The sequence below is a fragment of the Pygoscelis adeliae genome, unplaced genomic scaffold (genome assembly GCF_000699105.1).
Source record: "Pygoscelis adeliae isolate BGI_AS28 unplaced genomic scaffold, ASM69910v1 Scaffold513, whole genome shotgun sequence".
NCBI classification, from domain to species: Eukaryota; Metazoa; Chordata; class Aves; order Sphenisciformes; family Spheniscidae; genus Pygoscelis; species Pygoscelis adeliae.
Genome location: NW_008824591.1, coordinates 2,474,486 through 2,484,088, shown reverse-complemented (window position 1 = coordinate 2,484,088; position 9,603 = coordinate 2,474,486). Strand labels below are relative to the sequence as shown.

General features: G+C 47.7%; 1 protein-coding gene across 12 annotated transcripts in view; it reads left to right on the top strand.

Annotated features, from left to right (window-relative positions):
- The first annotated feature begins 114 nt into the window (after nucleotides 1–114).
- Nucleotides 115–9,603, top strand: part of EPB41 (erythrocyte membrane protein band 4.1) — an 85,665-nt gene continuing 76,176 nt past the window's right edge. For all 12 annotated transcript variants that reach the window (XM_009322250.1, XM_009322249.1, XM_009322248.1 and 9 more), the window contains exon 1: nucleotides 115–418. The gene's annotated coding sequence lies outside the window, so the exon portion shown is untranslated. The remainder of the gene's footprint in view (nucleotides 419–9,603) is intronic.

The window sequence follows — 9,603 nt, the reverse complement described above, 5'->3', positions numbered from 1 at the left end:
GGCTGTACTCGCTGGAGGCTGGCAGGCACGGGATGCCTGCGTCACCGCTCGCTGTTATTATCAGCATTAAGTAATGTCAGGCTAATGTCGTGTTTGGCTTTTTTTTTTCCTTCCCCACTTGGTGTTTACATTTCTAAGAAGTGGCTCAACGTGAACGTCCGGTTCCACCTTCAGTTCTGGGAAGAGTCAGACACTGAAGTTCGCTTACGTGAACTCTGTTGCAGCGCTCATGTAAAATACAAGTGTGAGCACTTGGCTTTGTGGCTTGAGGGATTTTTCTGGTGGGTGTGTGGGGTTTTTCATGTTTAGCTGGAACTGCTTATTAACTAGTGTCTCTTCTCCTTTCTCTTCTATACACTGCCCCGTGATGGATTTTGGTGCCTCGCCTGCGTGGTTTGCCCGGCTGTCTCATCTCTGGGTAAGTACCTGCTTCGTTAGATCAGTGAGGGGAAATAGCTGAAATGAATCGCTTGGACTTAAATAATGAACTGACTTGTTTATTCTGTCTTAAACTCTGGAGCATTGATTGTTATCAAACAGTGGGATTTATCTTGTGTGTGCGTGAAGATTTTGGATATTGAAAAGCACTTCATCTAGCAAGTTCCAGGCGAAGTTTATAGTGTGAAAAAGCCCCCAGCAGTAGTTTTTCTTGCCAGCCTGGCCTGCGGAGCGCTGACCCGGCGATAAAAGCATGCTAAGCGCCAGCAAGTGAGCAAATGGAAGTGAAAATATTTTTGGTAGTGGAAAGCAATGCTCCCTGTTTCTCCCCAGATGCCTCCTGACAGCTGTTGATGGTAAATCAGTGCCGTGGTTGTGTAAGGGACTCTCTGAAGGCCGGAGCGCAGCACTGGGCTGGCTTCCCCTTTGCAAACCTGCAGACACCCGGGGCATTGCAGGGCACAGAGAGGAGTCTGAGGCCCGTCTGGCAGGAGAGGAGGGGAAATGCGTGTCGAGCTTGGAGGAGTGCAGCAGGCACTGATGTTTCCAGCTTGCGTTCACGGAGATCCTGCTTTGCACAGAGGGAAGATCGTCCTGGTGGGGTGGATTCTCGTGGTTTCCCAGCAGAGGTTTGGTGGCTGTCCCTGAGCCTGGCTGTGAGGGGCTGTCTGTGCCTCTTAAAATAAGGTGTGTGTGCTCAGGGTGGAGGAAAGAAAGGGGTCTCTCCTTGGTAAAGCTGGTTCTCTGGATGCAGTGGTGCCTTTGCATTGAGGTTGCTGTCTCTGGAAACTTGTTTGGCTTTTAATTGACCTTTTTTTTTTTTTTCCCCCTCTTTAAACTTAAAGTATTCTCCTGCTAAGCTTTCCCCTTTCCTGTCCATTACCCCCGCTTCCCCAGTAATATCCTCTTCTCTCTCAGTAACGGAAAGGACTGAGTGTATTTAGAGCAGCTCTGCGCTGTGCCCGGGCGCTCGATGTACTGCCAGTCACTGATGAAAGACTTGAAGGGAAAGCAGAGGAAGGTGCTGGGAACAGATTGCTTTATTCTTAAACTCAGCATTATTATACCATGCCTCACAGGGGAGGGCAGGAGAGATGAATCAAATCCAAGCATAAACCTGTTGTTCTTACACAGAAGTAAGTGAAGCACTATATTTGGAAGCTGAGCAGCTGTCTCCTGTTCTGAATGAGCTCTTCTTTGCTACCAAGTCTCTAAAAGAAGGATCATTAATTAACTGGAGAACCTGCCTTGATCAGAGGTGCTGAGCTCCCATCAAACACCCAGCAGTCATTTGAATGCAGAACAAAACTCCTCCGCACAGAAGGTGTAACTGCAAGAAATGCAGGCTGGGAGGTCGTGTTTGGAGCAAAATGCAAGTGCTCACTTGCGTGACTGTCGGAGTGGGTTAGCGAGAGGCATGCCTCTCCCAGCGCAGTGGCTGTAGCTGTGCCAAGGTGTCCTGGATCAGGTGAGCGGCAGCAGGGTCTTCCTCCTTCGTGCTTGAGCAGGATGCAGTCACCCATCTGGTTATCACTGTGTGACAAGTCTCTGGTCAAGGGTGAATTTCTTCCTTGGGGAAGGCTGGTAACCCAAACAACCCTGGTTTGCTCTACCCAGAGCAGTCTCACTGCGACTTTTGTCTGCGCAAGCGGTCTGTTGTCTTTCATGTACTGCACAGAGAGTAGAGAATTGCATTTCAATGGTCCTGCTTATTACAGGCTTTGGGGATTTTGACCCTGATATGAGGTGAAATTTGCTGCTTGCTGAATACTTGGTATTAATCTTGGTCAGCAAACAAGAAAGCTAAGTGGTACCTTGTTAGCGATGGCAAAGATAAAGGTTGTGTGGTACAGTTTCACTGGATCAGGGACAGCCCTGACCTTCATCCAGCAGAGAAATCGGCAGGCTCAGGTTGCCTTTCCATCTTTAAGCCTGGCTTATCACTTAGGTAAACATAAAATGCCTAGGAGCTGTAGTAAGTGAATCTCCTCTCCTGGAGTGATAAGAGTGTTGGGCATCGGTTCTAAAAGTAACACACCAGCAGCTTCCATGAAGGGATGTGCTGTGAGAAACTGGAGGGCAGAAACCGCGAAGAAAAATGCTGAACATGCAGGTGTGGCAAGAGGAGCCTGTGACGTCTGAGGTTGAGCTCTTGATCTTCGAGCTAAGATTCACATACGTTGCCGTTATTTGAAGCCTGTCAAGAAATCCAAAGTGAGGTCATGCGCGCTGGCTGAAAAAGTGTTCAGAGCTATCTTTGTGGCAAAGGAGGTGGTAAGCGCAGTGTGTCCGTTAACGGGCTGCTGCTGGGCTGCGTCTGTCCATACGTTGGCACTGGTGATGCTGGGAGCCACGTGTTGTGATCTTAAAGTTTACCTGTACATGAAATTGTTTCTTTCTATCCCTTAATTCACGTGTCACCTAGAGAAGGGCATTGCTTCATGAAGCCGTTGAACAGCAGTTGCGTTGTGAACTCGGGGTCTCACCTTAATTCTTATTAACATGTAGCTCAGAGAGGAAGAACAAGTAAGGTCTCCTGCTTTTCCACCTTTCAGTGAGATTTTCTGCCTTGAACCTCTCCTGGAAATGTGGTAGCAGGGTATCTCTTTTGCTTGTCCCACACCATCAGAATCCGATGTGGTGTCAAGTTCTAGGGCTGGCTTAGCTCCGTGGTTTCACTTCAACGGTTTGTAAATAGTGAAATAGTTCTCATTGTGGTGTTTAAAATAGCAGTGCTGCCTTCCGAATTACCATCTAATTAAATGGAAGCGAAAACTCAAAAGCAAGTGAGCTTTCTGCATCTCTTGTTGCATAAGAAAAGCTGTTTTAGTTGACCTAAAAACCAACATTGAAAAACAGCTTCAACAGAGATGCTTTCCTCCTAGCTCTGTGGGCAGTTTGTAGCAGTTGCTACTGTTCTTGGAGAGCCATTCATGTGGTGGCAGCTGCAAGCCCTCTTCAAAACAGTTGCTCCTTTGAGACTTGCTTCCCTTTTACTTGATGGTTGGAGGAACCCTGCTGTGGAGACAAATAATTAGAAATAAAAGATGGCAGCTTAATGATTATTAGCTTCTTTCTGATGCAGTCTGCGGTGAAAGCTGAATGCAGGGGTGAGATCCGGCTAGTGTGCATCTCAAAGCTGTCGCTGCATCTCTTGCTGGAAAGATTTACCGTGTACACCATGTTAACTTGCAGCCTCTGTGGACCTGCAGAACGTGCTGAACTAACAGTTATATTATTTATTTCAGTTACAAACCTTTTTTCAGAGAGGACGACTCTTAGCAATTAACTGTGACAATGGCAACAGTTCAGATGAAGCATGCTTCCTCCCCTCTCCTCCCAGGCTCTCCATGCATACCCACAGCTTTCCTCTACAGCTTCTGATTTCCCCCCTTCTCCCCTCCTCCAGTACTTCAGTTCTGCCTATAAATCTGAACTGCTTTGGGTTTTCTTTATAAAATGAGCATGGAAAGATATGACCTTAAATAAAGCCTCAAAATGCCTTATTTTGTAAAGCTTCAGAAAAACTGGCAGCAACATGATGCTATCCTCTGGGATTTTGTCCCATTGATATTAATCTTTTTGAAGCTGGTATCCATGACTGCCAGTTTCAAAGGTTAATATACTGCAATTCAACCAGCCTGAGTTCTTCTCAGCCAAAAGCTGAGAAGTCTTTTTTTTTTTTATTTGTGATATGGAAATGTGCACCAATTAATCATTGCGCACCTGCAGAAGTGCCTCTCTCAGCAGACTTTGGCTGTGCTGTATTAGGTTGTGGGATCATCTGTAGAAAGGACTCGGGGTGATGAGTCTGATCCAGTTAGTAGCTTAAGGCAAACCCTGCAAGGTCCAAGGAGACAGCAGGTAGGGGAAACAGCACGGAACAAGGCGATGTGGAGCCTCAGCTCTTATTTTGGGAAGAAATAAGGTAGCCCGTGCTCTGTTTAGAGGTTGTATTTGCTCTCCATAGCTAAAATTTTAATTAAACAAATGTCAGGTCTTGCCAGGTGTCCCTCGCTGATGTGCAGGTCTAGCCTGCAATAACAAACTGCTGTCAGTTGTCTAGTGCTGGGTTCATGGCTTGGGTGAATTTTCTGCCTGGCCTTTGGATTAGAAGTGATGTGTTAGTACAGGCTGGGGGGCTCTCTGCCGGGTACGTAGCTCTAAATTACTGCTAGGTATGCATTGGTCCTAAATAAACCCTGATCTTGAAACTTTCCTTCCCCAAACCAAGGAGCTCTGAGTATTTTGAGGCGAAGGGATGCTCTTTGCCCAAAGTGGGAAAGTAACAGTATTGAGTCAAATCTGCACTTGAGCATCCTTTGGGCTTCACCTAACCGGTGCCTTTCTGGGGAGAAGCTGCAGCTCAAAAAACGCCTACCTGGTGTTATTTAAATAGACCAGAGCCTCTCCTCGCTGCAGTTCGACTTCTCATCCGTGCAAGGAGTAAATCAGCCACTGACACCCTTTGTGGTGTGGCTCTTCTGCCTCCCTGCCTTCGTACTGGTCCCTAGGAGGCACTAACTTATTTTTGGGTTTATTTCAACAAAGGCTGCATAGCTGAGCTTGTCCCCCGCTGAAGTGACAGCTGCGTCTCTGGCCAAGCTGGCTGTTCGTGTTTGGTTTAGGAGGCTGGTGCAAGGGCTTGAACTTCCTCCTGCTACCCAAACATAGAGGTTTCCAGCAGCGCCTCCTGGAATTTATTAACGAGGGGCAGGGAGTCGAGCACTCTCCGTGAGCAGCACGCTCCTCTATTTTTAGTTGTGTCTTCACTAAGGACTGCTAGGGCATGAAAAACTGGTAAATGCTTGAAATGAGGGAGAGCTCACGACCTGATGGAGGTCAGCGTGCCATTGGGCCGGCTGCGTCTCTTGCAACGGCTCTTTCCATGGTTCAGTCCATTTCTTGGGCTGTTTCTGGAGCTCAGGCTCACGCCACACTGATTCTGCCTTTTCCTGAGCCTGCACTACTTGTATTCACAGCATCGCCTGTAATCTATTCTCCAGGCTTTTTTAAGCACTTACTAGATCCTTTAAGTGCAGCCACTTGTATGTTTAATACTTCCTACTCATACTTAAGGGGAAAAGTATTTCTCTCTCAACGTAGAAACATTCACCGTATGAAAACTCGATCCTGCAATCTGAAGCTGACCTCCGCTAATCTTTAAATGGTGCATCTTGGCAGAAAAGTGATTTACGCACTGTCTCTAAGCCCTGGAACAAAGCCATTTCCAGGAAGCTGTTCTTCCCTGCACTGGCATGCAGCCTGGAGAGAGCTGATGCTCCTCGCCATCTATTTTATTCCTCTTTCCTCTTGGAGCTAGTCTGCTGTGCTGCAAGACACCGACTCAAGTGAACATCAACTTCACGCAAACTGATGAAACCCATGGTGGGAGCTTTTTGCATAAATGAACCAGATTCTGGGTGGGACGGGAATTCCCAGGTGTACAGGCTTAGTTGTCTGGCCGTCCCCTCTGCCATCCCCATCTCCCCAAAAGGCATCCACATAAGCCAGGCCAGTACCAAAAAGATGTAGTGGCTCGAAAACTGGATTCCTCTGCCCACAGGAAAGACCATGCGGTTTTAGTTTGGCGACAATGGCCCTTGAAGGGCACAACTCCTGCTGTTAAAACAACCAACAAAGGAAAACTCTCCAGTAGGAAACCACACAGAAAAGGATAGGAGAAGCAGCTTGCATTTAGCAAAACTTGAGGCCAACTGCCATGATGCCAAGTGGGATTACAATAGCAAAATCACTTAGTCTCTTTAACTACGGAGGGTGCTGCTTGGCCCTTTAATAACTTGCTCAACAATGAATCGATTGTTGGTTTTGGGGAGTGCTACAATGGGCCGGACTAGATTTAATCTTTGGTTAAATACTTGATACAGAGCCAGGTGAGTGTAGATGTTCCAGGTTGCCTTCACTGCGCACACGCATGTTGTAGCAAAGCGGTGCAGCGTGTTCTAGTTCTTAATGAAAATTTCTTGAGTTTGCAATTCAGCCTGTCGGAGGCTTTTTCTGGCAGTGAATTCTGCTGTGCCTTGCCGCTTTGTGTGCCAAATCGAGGGGTGAGCATGGGAGAAACGCAGCGTTAGCTGGACCACCCCTTCCTTCTAGGTAAATCATTAACCTGAAATATCTTTGTTCTAGATCAGCGTTTTACAGTAAAACGAAGCTTGTGAAGCCAAAGGGAGATTTCCTTTACACCTCATCCTGGCCTTCTGCTATCAGCCAAATCAGCGCTGCTGATGGTGACAGTAAATCTCGGAAGAGGAGCCAAGGGCAGAGGGCCAGTAACTGGCAAAACTGAGCCACCTGCTCTCCTCCCACCTTGTTTGCTCTTGTGAAATGGCTGCTGCTGCTCTGGAGACTGTCACTTGCTAGCAAAACGTGTGAACGTGGCACGTAAACTGAATATGCCTATTGTGTGTGTACAAACGTATGCGTAATATAGACACAACCAGCTTATTTAGAGCAGTAGTGAATAAATGATTCGGTTGACCAGCTTAATTTCTTCGTTTTCCTAGAACTTGGTGTAATCCTGAGTATTTCTCTTCACCTTAAATCCTGTTTGCTTTGGGGGAGGAAGCACCGATACCAGTGTGATGCACGATGCCTTTGTTTAGATTGGGAATTCCTCACGTAGAGAAGCTCCTTGGGGTGAGGAGAGCTCTGGGCAGTTCATTATTTGTGCCAGTAATCCTCTGGGCACAGTGTTCACCGGCACCGGTATAAGTTGGGAGCCCTGTTCTACAGCAAATCCTACCAGCAGTGCATCCTGCGGGGTCCTGCAGGGCACCGGATCACCTTACAAAGGGTTTTGTGGGTTTTTTTTTTGTAATGAAGAACTTACTTGAGCTGGATTTAACCTACTGTCTAGATGCTCTTAAGATGCTAGAGCGTGTACTTCTGAGCCGCTTGCTAGCTGCACGCACATTTAACAGGCAGAGCGTAGGGCTTGGCATCGTTCTCCATTGTGACCCAGTTGGTTTGCACTGACCAAGTCCACTGGGGTCTGAGCACTCACCAAGCGGCCTTTCAGCTTGCAAGGAGCAGCTTCTGCCTTAGAGACCGCAAACGCATGCCTAAAATGAATATAATTCCTCTCCTTATTCCTATATCCAGCAGCTGAATACCAAGAAATCCTGACTTATTGAAATAATTCTCAGTCTTTAATTGACTCCTATAAAGCGACTTAAACCAGCTATAACTGGGAGAGTTCTTTAAATATTTGCAATCCGAGCTTGGCACGGGGCAAACTGTTCTTATAGTGAAGAATTCAAGAAATTTCCATTACTTCCTATGGGATTTCAGAGGTCAGTTTGGGGCTGCGTAGGAAGGAAAAGGATAGAAGCTAAGCCAGCGATTTACAGCAGAAGTGTGGTGTTGATGGTAGTATTTCCATATGCAGAAGGGTGTTGGTTTTTTTGGTTTTGTTTTTGTTTTCTTTTTTCCTTTTTTCTGCTCCCTACCAAAGGATTGCTTTGGCCTAGGTTCAAATCGCCCTGCCCCAGAAGAACACTTCCAAGGCACTCTCATGGCACAGACCATGTGCCTCTTTTCATGTCTGATGACGCTACTGCTCTTAAGTTTCTCCTGCCATTCAAACTCCCGGCCGTTTGTTTGGGGTCTGAAGAGGCAGCAGTGTCCTTTGCCCTCGTGCACAGCGCGTACGGCAGCTTACACTAGTGTTCCCTGTGGATAAATGCTTCACCTGGGAAATAATGGCTCAAAATACGGGAGCTGCTGCTCTCTGCACTCACATGCTGGCAGATGGGGTTGGGGATCATCTGGTGATCTGAGCGTGGTGGATGATGTGCGGCGTGGTGTTAAATCGCTGTTTTGATGAGAAGTTTTTGTTGCCCTGGTCTGTCTTCCATGTAATCGGCCGTCGGTCAGCGTGTGTGCGTGTTATGATGAAGCAGCGTGGTTTTGTTTGCTTGTTTTTCTTAATTGTAAGAAGCTGTTGCCAACCCCTCGCATCCAAAAATTGTGGCTTCTTTGCTCGGTGGTTTTCTCCTTAAAGCCCTTTGGACTCGCGTTTCTCTTCTGACACAGCCTGTTTTCACCACCATCTGTGGGTGAGCGGTAGCAATGGCAGCAGTTATTGTGGTGGGTCAGCACCAAACATCTGAGCCTCCTCCATTCACAGCCCGGGCTATTAAAATGTGTTAATTTAATGCCGCGAGGAGTGAAGTCGGAGCTTCAGGGCATGTTTCAGGGGAACTGCCCGCCCTTGGTGTAGGAGCAGCGACTTAGAGCCACCAGACCTTTTCCAGCCTGTGTCTTTGAATCAGATGTGCTCATCTGAGTCCAAGGAAACCACCAGATAGTCCGGATTTAAGGCGCAAACACCTCTCTTCCCTCCCATTAAGGAGCTTTTTGCAAGCCATCTCAACACCGAGAGAAGGGGGAGCTGCCCCGTTCTGCGTGTTTTGGCAGAGCTGAGTGTCATAGACATACAGAGGAGAAGGGGTAAATAGCTGTGAGAAGTGAGTTAATTATTCTGGAAAATTGGGTTTGTTTGGCTCCCATTTAGCGCAAGTGTCCTTAGCGTGTGAGTGGTCCTTGCTAGGTCGGTACTAGTGAGGGCTTCAGCGTGAGGATGAAGCCGTCCCAACCTGCATCAGCCCAGGGTATTATCTGCTGATGAAGAGGTAGGACAGTTGCAGTTAATGCAAGCAGAATAACGTGCCTGATAGCTTAATTCTCCTTGGGAGGCAAACGGAGATGCCTCGGTGCCATGCGTCTTTTGGCGTTGTGTAAATATTTGAGAGGGATTTGGTCCCTCCGAGCTGGTCTGGCTGGCGTGCTGGCAGCAACCTCGCTGGAGCCCTGTGGCAGTGCCGACGAGAAGCTGGGCAGTGTTTTGCTCCCGTGTCTGTAGTGGGGAGAGCTGGACAGCTCTGGATGACAAAAATAACTTATTATAATTTGGCTGTAGGTGGGGAAAAGCCACTCTGTGCTGTTACATGCAGTTTCAGAGCGGTGGGCAGGTCGGTCTCCTCTACGGGGTTGTGCTGGTGCTCCTGTTTTTGCACGTTCACCAGCGTGGCTCTGGGGTTTTCTTGCTGACCAAGCGCTCGCCATCTCAATTGTCCCTTTATCGGCTTGGTATCCAGCCGACTGAACCAGTACCTGTTAGGTTCCTAATGGCCTTACGTT